General features: G+C 44.9%; 1 long non-coding RNA gene across 7 annotated transcripts in view; it reads left to right on the forward strand.

The window, feature by feature from the left end:
- The window catches only part of LOC135178539 (uncharacterized), a 70,738-nt gene that overhangs the window by 22,401 nt on the left and 28,927 nt on the right, over positions 1–19,410 (forward strand). For 6 of the 7 annotated variants that reach the window (XR_010303599.1, XR_010303598.1, XR_010303596.1 and 3 more), the window contains exon 4: positions 15,927–15,993. This is a non-coding gene — a long non-coding RNA (uncharacterized LOC135178539). Of the gene's footprint in view, positions 1–2,488; positions 2,511–15,926; positions 15,994–19,410 lie in introns of those variants that run through there. The other variant, XR_010303608.1, reaches the window with a different exon arrangement.

The raw sequence follows: 19,410 nt of genomic DNA on the forward strand, positions 1-19,410 counted from the left end.
GGAGGCCCCTGGATTAGCACAACATTTGGAAATTTGATTAGGTTTCCTCAAGAGTGATATCTGTGTTTCAGAATTTCCTGGTGCTGTGAGCCATGGCTTGTGGCAAATCTCAACTAACAATTCATGTTTCAAGAAGTTTGTATCCATTAAGTTAGTGTTAGGGTCTTAGTTGCTTCTTTTACTTCTCTTATTAGCTAGAGAAGTCAGTACTTAGAGATGTCAGTCAAATTGTGTATTTTTACAGTGATAAAGGGATTCCAGGCTCTGACTCATCTCTTCATAACAATTCCACTGTGTGCTACTGCAAAAATGTTAAGTACTCTTTAAGCCAATTTAGGTACCAGCTAAACCTTTCTATCTTCAAAACAGGTCTTAGTGTCAAGCTGGAAAGAAATGAATTGCTGAAATAAAAGGATTCACCTTTGGCACCAGTGAGACATAGCCTCTAAGACAGCACCATGGCCTCTCCCTCTTACAATCTGAAACTTTGAGTACCTCTGAGTTTCTTCTGCAACATTTCAATGTGAAGCCTCACTCAAGATTTCGTTAAAGCAGGTTATGGAGAGGGCACAGTGAGGTTATCAGGGCTAATTTGATTGTCTCTAAAAGTCATGCATCTGCTGAATTTTCAGTGAGGTGTTTTTGCCCTTTGCACCTCAGCCTTTCAGTCTGGTGAAAGAACTTTGGATTCCTTTCAGGTGAAATCCCTGTGAAGTTAGCAGCAAAACACCGTAGGCTGGAAGCTGGGCTTCTTGAGGCAGTGCGTATGGATCTGTACCAGGAATTCATTTGTAGGCCGAAAGCAATAGTTGGAGACTGATCTATTCCAAATTAATTACTGTTTGGTTTTTTCCCTCCTCTTTGGTTGAAAGGAAGCAGCTAAAGCCCTTTCTAGGCTAAGTTAGAGAGCATTACCTATAATTGCGGTAAGATCAGACATGAAGAAGCCAGGTGTAAAGCATGGAAGGTGTCAAGGTGTGAAGGATTATGTGAAATTAATAACCTGTATTAATTTTGCTATCCAGGTGATGCTTGTTAATAACTATGAAAACTGTTTATTAACATTAAAACTTGCCAGAAACTTATTCACAGGTTCAAATAATGCACAGGTTGGAAATTTAGACACGCAGGGCACAGGCAAAACCTGAGCACTTGAAGTGGCCACCACAGATATACTGGAAGAGGCTCTTAAGTATTTACTCACAAAATTATAAATCAGACAGTGCCCAAAGCAAGTGGAACTCTGTCTGATTGGCTGCTGAGACTTGATTTCTCCCAGGCCTCTGGAAAGGAGGCAGACAATCCCTGGCCTTGTCCCTGGCTCCTCTGGATGATCTGTGTATCTCCAGGACTTGTGGTCTTAGCAGGAAGACTTTCCAGGGGCAGGTTGGATGTCTTGCAATGTGTGGTCTCAGCACTGTCACTCTGGCTATGCAAGGGTTCTATGATTCTATGAAAACCCTCATCAAAATGGTTGTATAGCTACAGTGACCTCATTCTACAATCAGGTGTAACCATCCCATAATGTACTCTAGCTGTGCTCGTGGCAGACGCCCATGTGAAGAAATATTTTTATTTTCCAATCTCAAGGCTGTTTGACTTGCATATTGCTTTATTGTTGTACCTTTCCACTTCCATAGCAACATTTAACTATTCTCAGCTTGTAGCAGTTGTGAGAAAATCAAATTCCATCTGTTTCTGCAAACTGAAGTCTGAATAAGCCTCTGCTCGTTAAGCATCACCAATTTCCACTTCTAGGCTGGTTAAGCAAAGTAGTATCTGCTGGTGTTGGACAAAGCAAACTGCCCTGCTACTGAGAAACGTGATGTGGTTGCTCAGTGGCACAGCTAATGCTGTGAACCTGGGCTCAGTGTAAGCACTGGAATAAGAGTAAGCTCTGACAGCACCCTGGAGACCAGCACCATGGACTCAGGTACTAACCCCCATACTGTACGTTGGTAGTGCTGATCAAGAAGTTCAGTTAAGTCTCAATGTGAGTAACATTTCAGGAATGCATCAGAGGTTCGTGGTTATGCAAACTGGTTACAGTGTACTTGCAGCACCTTCTCTACTTTTCCACACCTTCTCTCTGCTTGCTCATCTATGGCATGGTGTTACCAAATGCTTTTGGTTCCCACTGCTCAAACCTGAGGGAAGATCTTGGAGACCTTACAACAGCCTTCCAGTACCTGACAAGGGCTACACAAGAGCTGGAGAGGGACTTCTGACAAGGCCCTGTGGTGATAGGACAAGGGGCAATGGTTTGAAGCTACATCAGGGTAGCTTTGAATAGGCCATTAGGAAGAAGTTCTTTGCCATAATGGTAGTGAGACACTGGAGTAAGTCACTCGGGGAGGTGGAGCACACCTCCTCCCTGGACGTGCCTAAGACCAGGCTGAATGAGGCTTTGAGCAAGCTGGTCTCCTGGGAGGTGCCCCTGCCCATGGCAGAGGGATTGGAAGAAAATGATCTTCAATGTCTCTTCCAGCTGAAGCCATTCTATGATCATCTGCTGGGCTCCAGTGAACACTCATTGAACAAAGCATCTGGCTTAAGAGATATAAAAAAGGGAAGGAGCAGCTCTCTTGTGATGGCCAAAGCAGCCAGCTGCATGCTGAAGGGTGAGCCTGTTGCAGACACGCTACTCGATTGGTGCAGTCCCGGTTACTCTAGTAACCTTGCTAAAACTATGCTTAAGTGCTTTTCCTACTCTTACTGCTACACTTTGTTCAGGAGTCAGGCTGCAGAGAGTTGACGTTGCCTGATTTAATTATAAATGAGCAAACCCAATCAGAGTAAGGAGACTAACTGATGCCTGAGCAGCTTCAGGTGCTCTTGAATCAACTGCATGGAACAGGAGCACACCCCTCACACCGCACATAGCAGAACCTGGCTGTTGCCTGGTAACAGGGACTGTTGTCTTTTTTCTTCCAGAGGTTTAGCAAACAGCTGAAGCAAACAATTTGCAGAGCAGCATAAGGTTTGCAAAGAACAAATAGTTGTTGAGGGGAAAAAACAGTCAAAGAGTAAAATCAGAGATTGTTACTTGGATACAGCAAGAGCCAACACAACAGAAGGGTTGGGAGGAAAGGCAAAGGCGAAATAACAGTAGAGAAGACTTAAGAGCTGGAAGGATGTGTACCTCTAGTGCTAATCAACTTCTTTCACATCCACTGATCCAGAAACAATTTTTTTTTAATGCCTGCAGGGATGGTGACTCTTGATCAGAGATCACAGAAAGGAGGGTAGTATTTTGAAGATTGCCCCCTGCAGAAGCGCTGATTTGAGTTCTGCTCCACAGATGACGGAGGTGCAGTTGGACAGCTCAGCTCAAATTTTCTTTGAGGTTCCTGTGCATCCACATGGCAAATGTACATTATTAAGTTCTTCCAGTAGATCAGGGCACAGCAACAAATGATCATAGGAATGAATGTAGGGCAGAGAGGCTGCTCTGTGGTGGATTTATTATGGGTAGTTCAGGTAAATACCTGAGCTCACAGGTATGAGTTATCCTAGAGAAGGCAGCCTGGATCTTGGTGTGTACCCAGGTTGCTGTGGTACCATATCATAGACTGCATATCAGATGAACTCTTGACTGAAAGGATTCTCAAGCACTGGCACAGGCTCCTCAGGGAGGAGGTTGAATCCCCATCCCTGAAGGCATTTCAAAGATGCACAAACGTGGTGCTGAGGGACATGACTTAGCAGTAGCCTTGGCAGAGTTAGGGAACAGTTGGGCTGGCTGAGTTTCAAGGCCCTTTCCAACTGAAGCCTGCCTACGATTCTGTGGTACACATCAGACTTACCTCAAGTGCTTTCACTTTTGTTGTGTTTACGTTTTCACTTACATGTGCAGATTCACCTCAACACCTCAGCAACAGACTGTGCGACTGCTTCTTTGGGTCCAGCTTCTCTCATGGAGGTGTCCCTAAATGTATGGCTGGAATGGAGTATAAGGAGCTAGGCACGGACACATTTCCCAATGCAGAGGCTTTTCAGGCTAACTTCTGTTTAGCGCCGCCGTGTGGCGATGAGCAGTTGCAGAGCTGCTCTGCTGGGTTTCCTTCCCATGAGGAGCTGCTGACCAGTGTGAGGGAGAGTTCAGAGTCTGCGCTGAGGATTTGGTGTTAGCGCCGTGCTGGTGCTATCTGGGTTTTCACTCTTTGTCGCCTCTGCTGGCAGTGGTTTCCTCCTTGGGGTTTCTGAGTTGCACAGTACTCCTTTCTGCCTAAAAATTCCCACTTCTGCACAATCATTTTTTCCCTCTGCATCTGATTAGATAGAGATAGATCAGCTATATAAGGCCTGGAAAACCCTAAGCTACTTTCTGAAGTAAGAATAGTTAGGCTGACTGCCTAGCTGTCAGATTTAATCTCCTATAGTTCTTTCAGTGTGCTGTAATTCCTATAAAGACACTTTGGAAATTGCTGTCTTCTGCTTGGAGACATCTAGAGGAATGTGCCCTCAAAACAAAATTATAGAGGACACAAAATAATAACTGTGTTTTAAATACTAGTAAAGTAAATATGTCTCTTTTTTTTGCAGTGAGTTTAGTCTAACTTTCTATAGTATTACAGCTCATTGGAAGGCAAGGATGCCATCCAGAGGGACTTGGACAGGCTGGAGAGGGGGGCACAAGCCTTCTTTCATAGAATTAACCAGGTTGGAAGAGACCTCCAGGATCATCCAGTTCGACCTAGCACCCAGCCCTGTCCAATCAACTAGACCATGGCACTAAATGCCTCATGCAGGCTTTTCTTGAACACCTGCAGGGATGGCATTTCCCTTCCCTATACTTTCTTTCTGTAACTCCCCTACCTTACATACCTTTTATTTATCGTTAAATTTTTATTTGGTTGTTTTTCCTGATGTGGGGTAAGGTGTCCCTGCCCATGGCAGGGGGGTTGGAACTGGTTGATCCTTGTGGTCCCTTCCAACCCTGAGTGATTGTGTGATTCTATTGTTTCACATTGCCTTAATGTGCACTGTGACTGTACTTTGTATTTGTTGTCATTAGAAGCACTTATTGCAAAAGAATGATGCAAGTGAAAGCAGAAAACGTACTGACAGGATGTGATAAAAACTTGGGTGAAGGAAATTCAAAGAGATTGTTCTCAAGAATTTGAGTTGCAGCTTTTGGCTTTCTGTCACCTGACACATTTTAGACCTCATTCAGTAGTTGTTTCCATCTGTAGATCTGGTTTGGCTTTGTTGTTAATATGCCATGACATTCACTGAACACTCCTCTAACACATCACCGGTCCCACAAGATACTTGCTTTTCCTTTTCCTTTGGCTCTGCAGTTCTCTAGCTGTTATTCAGTGTCAGAATGCCTTGATTTGAGAGCATTCTCTGAACCTGCTTAGAGGTGAGTGCTTTGCTCAGGAGCAGAATAACAAATTTGGGCAGTAATTTAATTCCCTAGAGTTAATACTGGTGATTGTGACACTCCTGTGGAAAGGTCTCTTTAAACCCACTGTTCCTGCTAATTTCTGAAAGACATATAACACTTCTGGGGTATTTATTCCAGTGTAACATTTCTAGCAGCTGGCTCTGCACCTGTGTTCTCTACCAGAGAGATTTCAGTTATGCAGCAAACACAGGTTTGTGTTCAGACTGTGCCTTGTAATGACCTGAAAGTCTACAGATGCTTTGGTTTTGCAAGTCTCAATAGGGTGAGCCAGCTGGCACAGCTGATGGGCTGCTCGGGTGGACCCATGGCTCTTCCAGAAGGCTTCCTGTAAAAATAATCATCACGTACTGAGATGGATTCAACTTAGATAGCTTCTGTGTCACAAACCACTTCCATTATATGGTATTAAAAGCTTATCTGCTATTGTCAATTTGCTAAAATTGTCATACTCTTAAGTGACATACAACCTAGCACTTCTGGCTCTGGTGCAGAATCAGCTCTAAGAGTAACCTCTTGGAGATGTTGTAAAGCACTTAGAGCTGCTGGAGTCCCCTGTTCTATTGGGCTGGTACAGTGATTCAGCAGATGCCCAACAAGTTGCAGGCTATCAGGCTGTCATGCATGAGAGCTGCAAATGCAAGCTTCTAGACACGTGGACCATATTATACTGCTGAGCCCCTTGTGAACATACTCTCAGCAATAAAGAGAACCAAAATCCAAAGAACTGAGCTATAAGGAATTCCCTTCAGCAGTCCTGTTGGTGCAGTGCCACTGTGAAGAGTTGTGCTGCTGGTGGTTCTGCAAATGGTGTGTGAAAGCCCTCTGTGTGTTGCAGTTGTGCCCAACAGATGTGTTAGTTGTGATGATCTTCAGCTGGCATCTTAGTCCAAGAGGATTAGGGGACTAGAGCAGCTCTCTTGTGAACCAAAGGTGAAGTGTTTGAAAAGAGGCTGGATGTGGCATCTGGCACTTGGTGCCATGGTTTAATTGATTAGATGGTGTTGGGTGATAGATTGGACTTGATGATCTCAAAGGTCTTTTCCAACCTGATTAATTCTGTGGTTCTGTAACTTGGGGCTTTTTAGTCCAGAGAAGACTGGAAGAGTGTGTGTCAGCAGTATGAGGCCAGTCTTTCCCAGGAGTGCCCAGTGACAGGACAAGGGGTAACAGGCACAAACTCGAACATAGGAAGTTCCACCTAAACATAAAGTTCCTCCCTGTGAAACAGGCTGCCCAGAATAGTGGTGGAGTCTCCAGCTCTGGGGTCATTCAAAACCCGCCTGGACACCATACTGTGCAACCTGCTTGGGTGAACCTGCTCTCAAAGAGGAGCTGGACCAGAGGATCCATCAAGAGCAGTGTGGGCAGCAGAGCGAGGGAAGTGATCCTTCCCCTCTACTCCACACTGGTGAGACCCTGTCTGGAGTACTGCATCCAGTTCTGGAGCCACTATTACAAGAGGGCTATGGAGGTGCTGGAAGATGTCCAGAGAAGGGCCATGAGGATGATCAGAGAGATGCAGCTGCTCTGCTGTAAGGACAGAATGAGTTGGGGCTGTTCAGTTTGGAGAGGAGAAGGCTCCCAGGTGACCTTATTGTGGCCTTTCAGTATCTTAAGGGGGCTACAAGAAAGCTGGGGAGGGACTTTTTAGGCTATCAGGGGGTGATAGGACTGGGGGGAATGGAACAAAGCTAGAAATGGGTAGATTCAGATTGGATGTTAGGAAGAAGTTCCTCAACATAAGGGTGCTGAGAGCCTGGAATGGGTTACCCAGGGAGGTGGTGGAAGCCTCATCCCTGGAAGTGTTTAATGCCAGGCTGAATGAGGCTCTGGCCAGCCTGATGTATTGTGAGGTGGGGGGTTGGAACTGGCTGATCCTTGTGGTCCCTTCCCACTCTGATTCTGTGATCTCCACAAGTCCTTCTATCCCCCACCATGGTGGGGTCCTGTGACAATGCAGGCAGAAGAATAATCTGTGTAATTCCAGGCATGCCTCGATTGCTGCCAGTGAAGTCCCCATGCCACACACAGAGCTTCTGGCTCTGTCTCAGGATGTCAAATCCTGACAAGACTGGGCACTTTGCTACTTGAATCTCGCCACCATTCTTGAAGTTACAGTTCCTTCTGCTTTTTCACTCGGAGGCCAACATTCACTGATGCCTGCCTTCAACACAGGGAGGTGCTTGGGCACGCTGCTTCTCTGCAGCTCAGCGATCAGCAGTTTGCCCCGGGTAGGAGAGCCTGTGCTGGGAAATAGCTGTCTGCTCTGAGGCGGAGCAGAGCACTTCCCTTGGCGTTAAATATTCAGCAGGACCCTGAGTGTAAAAGGGAGCGGGAATGACGGATTGCAAACCAGCAGACAAGGGGCTGGGACATCTAGCTGTGATACAAGCAAGTTAGATAGAGGTGCTTGTTGCAGTGACAGAATCTAGAGTAAGAGCATTTCAGAGGTTCTGTGACATCTTTGTACTTCCTCTCTGCTAAGCTCCAGGTTTCCACTTGATTTAACAGGTACATTCCTGCAGTTGGTTGTGAGAGCCCCCAGATGCCATGGCAGACCTTTGGCAATGAAGCTTGTTTTCACTCTTTGGATGTAGATGTGTCTTTCAATGCTGATTTTGCTGTGTAATCAAATGCTGCTATTCTCTATGCCACCCATACATTCCACTCGTTCATGCTTAGCAGGATAAAAGCCCCACAAAACTGTATTTCTGGAGTGCTAGTCAGTTGTGAGGCATTTTTTTTTTATCCCCCCACTGCCTCAGCCTGATGTCAACGTCTGTGAATTTATTAAATGAAGTGAGCTCTACTGAAAAATCCTCAAGGATATGAGGATGTATTAGTTTGGCAGCTTTCCTAGTGAGGAATGGTCAGGTTCTAGGTCGGTATTTAATGTTCTTCAAGGAAATAATTCCTTCTGTATTCCTCCAGAAATCATAAATAGGGACTAAACCTCTCAAACACAAGGGCTTTCCAAGGTCACTACTTCAGGAGAGAGGGGAAAACAGACAGAAAGTGCAATTTTCAGGGACTCGCAGAAGTTCTCTGTGGCTTCAGTGCAGTGGGAGCGGGGCAGTTTAGAACCAAACAGATGAGCAAACATCAGCTTTGGCATCTTCCAGGTTTGGTCTCATAACCATTTGTTGTGTTACAATTGTATATCCTGCAAATCCTCTCTTCTGTCCATGTGCAAAAACCCCACTGATGGAGATGGGACTGGGGAGGGGAAAGAGAATTCCTGAGCCTGAAGTTTGCAAAGGCTGCGATGGTGAAGTTTGTGGGCTTGAGCTGCTGGGTGGAACTTTTCGCCATCAGAAGGTGGCAGCATTGGCGAAGGAAACAAGTAGGGAAGGGAACTTGAGGTTAATATTGATATACATCTGACTTTTTACTTTGAGCAGTGCTGTAGCAAGGTAATGGCAATCCAGCAACTGAATACACAAGCAACCTCAGCAGTCTGTCTGGCTGAGCCAGCCGGAGCTCAGCACCGTGTGGTGAGGTAGGCACCTGAGCACCGTGTGCGGGAGCAGCTGCGCCGTGCTCAGAGCTGGGAGGGCAGTGATTCAAGTCACCTGTCTGTGACAAGCAGACTTCTTGCCCTTCCCCACAGCTTTTCTTAGATTCAGATTAACATCTCCCAAATGCAGGCTGTGTTTAGGCCTACTAGTCCAACAGGAGGACTAGTTAGGTGTGGTTTTGTTCGACTTGTTGGGTCTTAGGTGCACTGTAAGCAGCAAGCTGTTTGACCATCCTGGCAGTAGTACTTCCATGGTCTCTGCTTTTCAAAGGTGAGAGTGGAAAAGCCTGTTGCAGACCGACTTCCAGCAGCTCGTGATAGGTAGCTTTCAATCACCAGCCTCTAAAGCATCTGCTCTCCCTATTTCTACCAGCCTGAGCTGGGTTTGTAATAAGCATCTGTATGAAATTAAAAGCAGTGCTAGAAGCCTGTTGGCCTTGCAGTTCTTTTCTAATCAGCACATAGTAGTGAAATTTTAAAATGCAATTCCTGTAGGAATGAAGCCTTCCACTAGTGTTATGTGTCTGAAATTAATTACAGCTTCCAGCCTTCAGTGCGAGCGCCTGGGCTAGCTTTTCATGCTCTAACTTTGGGCTGCATAATGAGATTTTTATGGATTTTCTTCTGATATTGTGTTAATAATCTTATCAGAGCAAATACATTGTGTTACTATAAGTACTTATTATGTACTAGAAGCCATGAACAACACCTCTTTGTAATAGGCTACTTGTCTGCCAGTCATTGGGTATTGAACTGTGCTGTACACAGCAAAGCCTGGATGAGGCACTTAGTGCCATGGTCTGGTTGATTGGCTAGGGCTGGGTGCTAGGTTGGACTGGATGAGCTTAGAGGTCTCTTCCAACCTGGTTGATTCTATGAAAGGGGTCTGGTTTGCAGGTTATAAAGTTAGCATTTTTAAAAGATGGATTGCAGATGAGGAAGAACTTCTTGAAGATTCCTGGAACAATGTGTTTTTGGCTGAGCATTTTCCTGTAATTACTCATGATGTGTGTCACATTGAAAATGTTACTGTGGGCAGGCATTTCGTAGTGAGAGTCTCACAGTTTTCCTACTACCAGTATACGTACACCAGTGGAAGCTAAAGGTGGAAGACTTTGCTGTCAGGAGAGACAAATGTCACCATCTCCAGATGGTGCCATCAGTGCAATCCATGCTGCAGTAGTGTTTGGAGCAGCAGTGCTAATATTGCTTTAGAAAGTAGGTTTTGTGTCTCAAGTCTAATAAATAAGGTTGGTGAGAATCACAGAATTGTTTTGGTTGGCAAAACCTTTAAGATCATTGAGTCCAACCATTCTTTAACTCTGCCAAGGCTGATGCTAAACCAAGTCCCACAGCAACACATCTCTGAAACACCTCCAGGGATGGGCATTCAACCACCTCCCTGGGCAGCCTGAGAACTTTCTGTGAAGAATTTTCTTCTCGTATCCAAGCTAAACTATGCTGGTACAACTTGAGGCCAATTTCCTCTTGCTCTGTCAGTTGTTGCTATAGGAAAGACACCAAAACCCACCCGGCTTCAGTCTCCATTCAGGGAGCTGTAGATAGTGAGATCTCTCCTCAGCCTCCATTTCTCCAGGGTACACCACAGCTCCCTCAGGCACTCCTCAGAGGACTTGTTCTCTAGATGTGTGCCAGCATTGTTCTGCTCTCTGGGTCTCTTACCACAAGTTTTTACTTTGAAGTGGTGAATCACAGCTCTCTCCACATAGCTGAAATTCTTCTGAACTGTTTTTCTCCTACTGATGCATGTTAGCTGTCCCCTTTAAAAAGGGATGGATCACTTTGCCCTGGCTCTTGTCTCCCATGTGATGCTGTGCAGGTAGGGATCAAGTCAATCTGTAGACTGTCAGAATCTCACTCTGGAAATGGCTTTGGTCCTGTAACACTGATGGAATAATTGATTAGCCTCATGTAGGGTTGTAAAAGCTGCTGTAAGGGAGTATGTTTCTAAAGGTCTTTCGTTGTTCCCATGCAGTGACTTACAAGCATTCTTGTATTCAAATATTCCATTTCTACCTGCCAGGCTGTTGGACTCTTTCTGTGTATTTCCCTGCTCTAGATGTCGGTTGAGGTTCCCTTCCTGCAGCGTCACTTCTCTACTTGCCCTTCACTTTAAACTTCTTTCTTTTGTGGATATTTTTTGTCTGTCAGGAGGCCATCAGATGAAACCCTTGGGAGAATGGCTACTGAGGAAACTAACCAGGTGCCACCATCTGGGCCACTGCTGAGTAGCTTCACTATACATCTGCTTGGTGATGTCTGGTTCTGTGTATCCCTCATCGTCCTGTTCCATTTTTTCTGTTGGTTGTTTTTTTGGGTTGGTTTGTTTGTGGTGGGTTTTTTTTCCTCCCCCTTATAGAATTTTGGGATTGAGTGGATAGAATGTTTGAGCAATAGTCCGACCACTGACATGAGTATAGTGACTGACTTTGAGTGCCTTACAAGTTTGGGTTAGAGGCTCAGTGGTGCAGGCTTGCCCAGTTAGGGCAGTTCTGGTTGGATGTGAAGTGCAGTTTCATCTTGACCCACATGAGTTCTGATCTTGGGGCCAGCTGGAGCAAAACAGATGTGAAGCCTTTAAAGTAGCCACCAGCGTTTTGTACAAGCCAGAGTTGAATGGTGAACTTTTCTAACTGAGAAGCCTTCAGTTACTGCCAAGGCTGCTGAGGGCCCCCAGAGTTGCTGCACAGTTCTTCTGTCAAACTTTGCCAGACCCAAATATAAATGTCTTTAGGAACAAATATGAGACTTGTGCCAGAGTCCTTTTGATTGCTTTTGTTTCTTGTTTTTGTTTGGTTTATGGATTGTTTTGAGGCTTTCACAGCTTTTATTTCCTTCCTTGCCATTTTTTTCCTGTGTCCCTTGCTGGCTGTTTTAGCTACTCCCTCCTGCTAGCTGCCACTGCTGTTGTTTTACTAACACTTTACTCTCTCACCGACAAGTGGGAGGGATGCATTGTCCACACTGCTGCAGCTCTCCTCTAGAGTGGGTGCTGCCTGAAGTTGAACAGGTTAACACAATAGCCAAATCCAGATATTTTATAAAGCTTTTACTTAAAGCAAACTGACTAAATTCAAGGCTCATGTTTGCATTTCCTCTATTTGTTTGCTGTGAGCTGTGCTTTCTGGTTTAGCAGAGAAAAGCCTGAAAATACTATTTAAGTCTCAAAGAATGCAAGGCAAATAAGAGGATCCCTCAGATTGTCTCTAGAGCTTAGGGCACTGTAGTGTGACTTTGTGATTTGGAGTACTTAGAGTCACAGAATCATTACAGTTGGAAAAGATTAAGCCCAACTATCAATCCATGCCCCACCCTGCCCACTAAACCATGTCCCAAGTGCCATGTCTACACTTTTTCTGAATGCCTCCACCACCTCCCTCAGCCTCCTTTTCTCTAGACTAACCAAACCCAGCTCCCTCAGCTACTCCTCACCAGCCCCATTCTGCAGACCCTTGACCAGTTTCACTGCCCTTCTCTGGACACACTCCAGCACCTTCATGTCCTTTTTTTAGCGAGGGCTGCAAAAATGATCCCAGTACTCAAGGTGTGGCCTCACCAAACTCACAGGGACACCATCACTTTTCAGGTCCTGCTGGACTCACTGCTTTGATACAGGCCAGGATGCTGTTGGCTTTTTTGGCCACCTGGGCACAAAGTCAGTACTGTCAGTCTGGCTTCTCTCAGCTGCTAGCTGCTTTGCACTAGATAGGACAGAATGGCTCAAAGGCATGAATCACTGAGCTTTTCCTCTTAGGGGGAAGTCTGCAGGCTGAGGACAGCAAACGTGGAAGAAGTAGGGAAGCACTGACTGTCACAGTCAGGTTTTGAAGGGGAATTCAGTAAGTACTGATACCTTGCCAAACTCTGTTGCTATGACCATCAGTTGCAGTGGGAAATGCACTTCATGTCTTGCCTCTGATAACCCCCTTTCTGCTTTCAGATTCTTCTCTGGAAGTGCTTTGCCTCTTAAGACACAGCAGTAGCAAACCCAGAACACAATCAGTAATTTCCCTTTTTGCTTAAATAAAATAAAGCTTTTATTCGCCACAGAAATGTAAAGAAATGAAAATAAAAGTGTATCCTAAAGCCTCTCATTGAATTTCACTCTACAAGATTGTCTGCAAAGCCTTCTTGTTAAACATGTTCACGGGAAATTGAAACTGATTCTGCCTGTCTAGTTTGTGGTTGTCATTTCTGTGGGCTTGGCTCATGCCATGCAAGGCACAGTCTGAGGATCCAAAGCAAAGAGAACAGAGAAATTACTTGGGAAAATGGAAACTTAGCTCTAATCAGTCAAACTTGCCTGCTACAAGCAAAGCTCCGTATTCCTAGTTGGGTGTGCAACCCAGGAGGCCAATAATGTGCTGCACACAGCTGATAAATTCCAGCCAAATCTGTCTCAGAGTTCTTGTTAGGAGTTCTGACTCCTACCCAGGAAGGCAGTTGGTATAGACCCATAGAATGTGTCAGACTGGAAGGGACCCTTGAAGGGCATCTTGGCCAACCCCATGGTTACTTTAAGTTTACTCACCCTAATCTTATATATACTTGTGTGTGTGTGTGTGATGTGTCCATTTATACACACACATATAAATGAAGAAACCTGCGTTTCTGAAGCTGCACACTTGAATTTGAGGCTTGGGATGGAGAGCAATAACTGGGGTTACCTGTGGCTATCTGCTTTTCTTAGCACTGAGCAAATTATTCTGACAGGTGAAGTGAAAAGAAGTTTACTGGAAAGTGGGAGTTTCCTTCCTTTGCTGTTCCCTTACCTTGCTTGATTTGTGTCTATTGCTGAGTGTCTTACTGGCCAAATAATTCACGTTTCTACAGCTCACACATGTGGTGCGGATTGGTTTTGCTCATTGGAGCTGAAAGGGCAAGACATGACCCCATATTTTCCCTTACCACTTCAGTAATGTCGTTGCTGTGCCGATAGGTGGCAACTGGCTAAGAGTGCCAGGGCACAACTCAGTCTGTGGGCTGTACCTCCTTGGGGATCCAGTGTGTTTTGGCTCATGAAGAGGGATGCAGCCTTCCTAGGCAGCTTTTTTCCTCTGCGTGCCTTTCCGAGCTGTCTGAAGTTGGGGCTGTTGTATTCTCTAGCGTTTGCTGTGCATTGCCACTATTATACATTGCTGTGGTTTCTTTTGTATTGCTATTTAATAGACACATATTTATTAATTTACTTTTGCCTGGGTGTTCTGGTTCAACCTGATCAACTTTGGTACATATCAATGGCATGTAAGGATGGGATTATTTCCACAGAACTAGCTAGAGGAGAAAAAGAAGGGAAGAAAAGGAATGAAGGAAGGGAGTAAAAGAATTTTGTGTAGTTTTTCAGTCTCAGGAATAAAAAAGTTTCATGGAAAGATCGATTTTCATAGTTCATAGAAACATGAGATCTCCCAGGGAGCACAGGCTTCAAATTTCATAGAGAGCACAGGTCATCTCTAATCTATCAGAGGCATAAACCCAGTGCCGTGGGGAGCGCACAGAACCTGCTCGCTGGTTTTGGCCACGAGCGTTACCAGATGAAACAATTGAAGACAAATGTAACACCTACCCTGTCTTTCCCATCTTCCCCCCAGTTATCTCTTTGAGCAAGGTTCAAGGGAATTAATACTGCTGCTCATGGCAGGGCTCTGCTGAGGTTCCTGCCAAGATGATTTTATGAGAAGTGTTTTTGTAAAACACTTCAAATTTGCCTGGCTTTACAGCACTCCTTTTGATCAGGGAGTACCTCAGACCTACAGACCTTTCTCATGGCAGTGGAAAAAACAACATTGATCTCCTTTTGATGATTTGTTGCTTTTCATAGCTGCCATTCCGTCTTATGCATCCTCCTCTGCAGCAAAGAGTTGAATTAAGGCTAAACTTGTCTGGTTTTGCCTTAAAAACCACAAGGCTGCCTGCCATATCTCATTGATAGTAAAGGCTTCATGAACATCTGGATGTAGACCTCGATCTGGAGAGATGGGGAAAATGAGAAGCAGTAGAATGCTGATGAGAAGGTTAGAAAAAAGGCAGATTGGCCTCAGCTGAGAAAGACAAAAGAGAAAAGAGGGATTCAGGGAAGAGCCCATGAAAACAGGGGAGATGAGGAAATGGCTGAGCAATAATAAACATCAATAGTAACTTCTTAAAGATGACTTAATGTCTTAAAAGTATCATTGACCTTCAGGTCTATATTAAAAGGAAGGAAAGCTGAAGAGACAGGAGAGAGGTAAAATGTCTAACTAAGATAGCCAAAGTGATTTCTCTGGTTAAATGTTCTTCAAACCTTGGGAAATAAGAAAATGTTATCCACACATTGGAAAAAACCTCCAAAACCCTCGCAGATTCCCCAGTTTGAAGACTTTGGTTTACTGTGGCTCATAGACTAGTGAATGGATAACTAAAATACATTGGACAAAAGCTCAGAGTCAAATAAAATCCTTCTTCCGTGAGATGGGTGAGTCAGGAGAAGAATTAGTTGGTCATGGAATCACAGACGTGTTATAGTTGGAAGAGATCCCTAAGGTAATCGTGTCCAGCTGTCAACCCAACACCACCATGACCACTAAATCATGTTCAGAAGTGCCATGGCCACACCTTTCTTGGACACCACCACCTCCCTGGGCAGCCTATTCCAATCCCTGACCACTCTCACAGCAAAGAAATTTCTCCTAATGTCCAACCTAACCCTCCCCTGGTGCAACTTGGGGACATTTCTTCTTGATCTATCACTTGATACCAGGGAGAAAAGACCAGCACCCACCTCACTACAACCTCCTTTTGGGTAGTTGCAGGGACCAATAAGGTCTCCCCTCCTGTTTCACTAAGAGCTCTGCTGAAACACTTTCCAGCGGGCAACTTATTCCTTCCCCATGCCAGTATGGCTTTAGTTTTCAAGCTGCTTCTCCTAAATATAGAACCCTCATTATTTTTTTTTTTTGAGATTTATTGAGCTGAAAACTTGTGTTGTGCCCACAGTTAGGAAGACTGCCTCTAGCATCCTGAGAACCGGGAGTGAAATATGAACCACAGAAGTGATCCACTGGTGAGTTATTGAAATGTCTTTGTATTTTGTATTTGTCTTTTGTGTCTCTGTCCCTGTCATGGAAGCTGCTGTTGAAATCTTTCAACATCAACACTCTGCCATTTAAAACTTACCCTGCCAGCATGCCATCTGTTTTGATCAGGGAACCACTTTCTACGTGAGCTGACTCCTACACATATTCCACTTTGTAAGAGAAAAATGTATTTGCTGAAAAGGAAAAAGAGAATAAAAAAGAAAGAGAATAATATAACTGTAACCCTCCCCTGAAAAGCAATGCTCCTTGACTCACTGGAAATGTCACTCTTCATATCTGGCAAATACACTCTCTTCCCTCCCACGGGGGTAGATTTTAGCCAATGGGAAAAACATTACTGCAAAGTGAGTCCGTCCCCCTTCGTAACTGCATTCTGTGCCCCCAAAACTGCTTGCCCATCTTGGTGTATTTCCAGTCAGGGCAGAGATACTGAGCTTTGAGTTTATTTCTACAGAAAGTTACCTTTGTAAGTTTAAAAAAAGAGGAAGTGTTTTTTCTATGCATGACTTCTTCCAAGTGCAATCAAAATCCCTTTGTCAGCATTGTTCCGGCGTTGTGAAAGCAGCTAGCATCAGTATGGGACTGGAGCATCCCTCTGAGGGGTGGCTGAAAGCCCTGGGGCTGTTGAGCCTGGAGAAGAGCAGCCTGAGAGGACACTTGATTGGTGCTGATCAGTAGCTAAAGGGTGGAGGTCAAGCGGATGGGGCTGGACTCTGCTCAGTGGTGCCCAGTGACAGACAAGAAGCAACAGGCACAAACTGGAACCCAAGAGGTTTCACTTCAACGTGAGCAAAAGCCTCTTTTCTGTGAGGATGCTGGAGCCCTGGAGAAGACTGCCCTGTAAGGTTATTTGGTCTCCTTCTCTGGAGATTTTGAAACCCCACTGAAGTAAAAAGAAAGTGTGGTTGTGGGGTTTGGTTTGGTTTTGTGGTTTTGGGAATAGTTCTCTGTGACGTTGTCCCTAACTACAAACTTCTCTTGGCAGCATGGGAGGACAGGTAAGCACAGAGTGAACAATGGTGGTGAGAGTTGCTGCTCTCTGCTGTGAAAGACTGCCTGCCTGTGTTTTAAACTGGCTGGCCAAAAGGGAGGACAATCACCAGGAGATAAAATACTCTTACTAAAGACAAAGGTGCCCTTTCTTTGGAGCTTACTGATGTTAAATGGTGTGCAAGAGAACTACACTATTTCCTCATCCTGTCTCTGAAGTTTGCACTGGAAACAAAGTGAGGATCTCTAGATTCAGTTTCTTGCCTCTTCTGGAACTATATCATGTAATCCCTTCTAGAAATGTACCAGATTCCTTTCCAACTGCTTAGGTTTCTAGTCAAGACCCATGGTCTTCTATTTCTAATTTGGAGCCTGAATGCTTTCTGTGGCCAGTTTATAACCAGCTGTTCATGTGCTGACAACAGCCACTAGTTTAAGCTGATCTCCTTCCTGTCAGCACTTAACCCTGTAAGGTAATACTGAGTTACTTCAGGGGATACTGAATGGCCTATTCCATCACATCACCAGTCTAAAATGAAAGCTCTTTTTTTGGTCTCCCCTGCTTGACGTCACTGTTCTTCCAAGTTGGTTTCAGTACTATTTACTAAGGGTCCAATTCTGGCAATGTGCTTACTCCTTACAAGCTCAGCAGCAATCTCGCATCGTCACACATCAGCAAAGGGAATCCAGCTTTGGTTGTCTTAGAACTGTATGTGAAATGCTGTGAAGAGCACAAACCCTCTGTCAGTGTTCCCCTAAGCCCTGTCCTACAGTTTAAATCTATTTAAACTCTCCTAGGCAGTTTAAAGAGACTATTATCCTAAAATGTATCATTGTATTTGATTTAGCTGCTTACTGTGCTGAACTCCCTAACAGAGCGGTGATGAGACAGATGAAACTCCCCACCCGCAGAAATAAAACCGCTTCCGAGGTGGCTTGTGAAGAGTGGCTCAGTGTTAGGGAAACGGTGAGGCAAGCTGTTAGTGAATTATTGTCAAGGTCAGAGAATGCATGTTTGTTTTTCTGGTAGTTGTATCATTATCAGGCTCTTATGATATATCCACTTGTACTGGAAATGTAGCTAACTTGCCTTGGTGAATTTGATTTATTAGCATGGCAGCTGACAAGGTTGCCCGTTTGTTAGTGCTTATTTTATATTTGAATAGCTTTCAGCACATAAATTTGAGGAATTGCTTGAGTACTTGAGCTGTTCAGTATTTCATGAGAAAGCTAGACCAGGAGAAGGCTGCTGCTGATGGTTCTATTTTGATACTGTCCACTTCTGATAAATCAAAATGGTGCCTGCATTTGCACTTGGGTGCACCTCAGGAGCAGAATTCATGGCAAACAGTAAAACTTCAATGTGGAGACTGATTAGCTTCAGCCTAAGTAAGCTGTGGCATAACCTTGTGATTCAGATTCTTCTGCATTTGGAGCACAGCACAAAAAATAAACCAGAACAGAAAACCCAACCCTCTTCATACTAAGCCTGAGTTAAATAGCAGATGGAGGAGAAATATGGTATATGGTCCAGCATTGATGGAGAAGCTTTCCAACAGGTCCAGAAATGAGACCTTTAAGTTTCTTATTGACTTCAGTGGTGCTACACCAGGCAGAGGAGCACAGCTCAATTACAGCCAGTATTAGCTCATCCTCTTCCCAGAAGGATGCACTTTTGAGTGAACTCAATTGTATAAAGAGCCAAATGAAGAAAAGGCAAAAGTAATTACTGCCCCCTAACATCTTGGGAAGTTTCTTTGGCACTCCTCTGTCCTTCCAGGCCTCTGTCTTTGCTGTGACTAAGGAATGCTTCATTTAACTCGCTTTATGCCCTTGTGTCATGGGGGGCCGTCGCCTCTTTGCCTCCAGCTGTGTAGATCTCAGCTTGTCCTGATTTCCCAGGGCTCAGGAGGGAAGCCAGTCAGTAGCACAACTTGTGTAAGCCGATTGAGGGGGTAGATTTGTTTAGGGTCCATGTCATCATGCTGCCAGTCAGCGCCTCACAGCTTCCAGACTGCCTTCTCAACCTGTTCTCCCACAGAACGACTGCACTGTTAATAGCAGTGGGAAAAAAAGACAGGGAGCACCTTCTGTCTCCCACTGTAAAGGATGTGAGGGATAGAAGTGACTGTCCCCCTGTACTCAGCCCTCATTAGAGGAAAGACATTTTGGTGCTGGAGCCTCAGCAAAGGATGAGAAAGGGTCTGAAGAGCAGGGTTGGCGAGCAGTAACTGAGGGAGCTGGCTTGTTTAGTCTGGAGAAAAGAAGGCTGAGGGGAGACCTCATTGCTCTCTACCACTCCCTGAAAAGAGATTGGAAGCAGTTCAGGACTGGTCTCCCCAGTAACAAGGGATAGGAGAAGAGAAGAGGAAATGGCCTCAAGTTGTACCAGG

Source organism: Pogoniulus pusillus, chromosome 10, assembly GCF_015220805.1.
Source record: "Pogoniulus pusillus isolate bPogPus1 chromosome 10, bPogPus1.pri, whole genome shotgun sequence".
Classification (NCBI taxonomy): Eukaryota; Metazoa; Chordata; class Aves; order Piciformes; family Lybiidae; genus Pogoniulus; species Pogoniulus pusillus.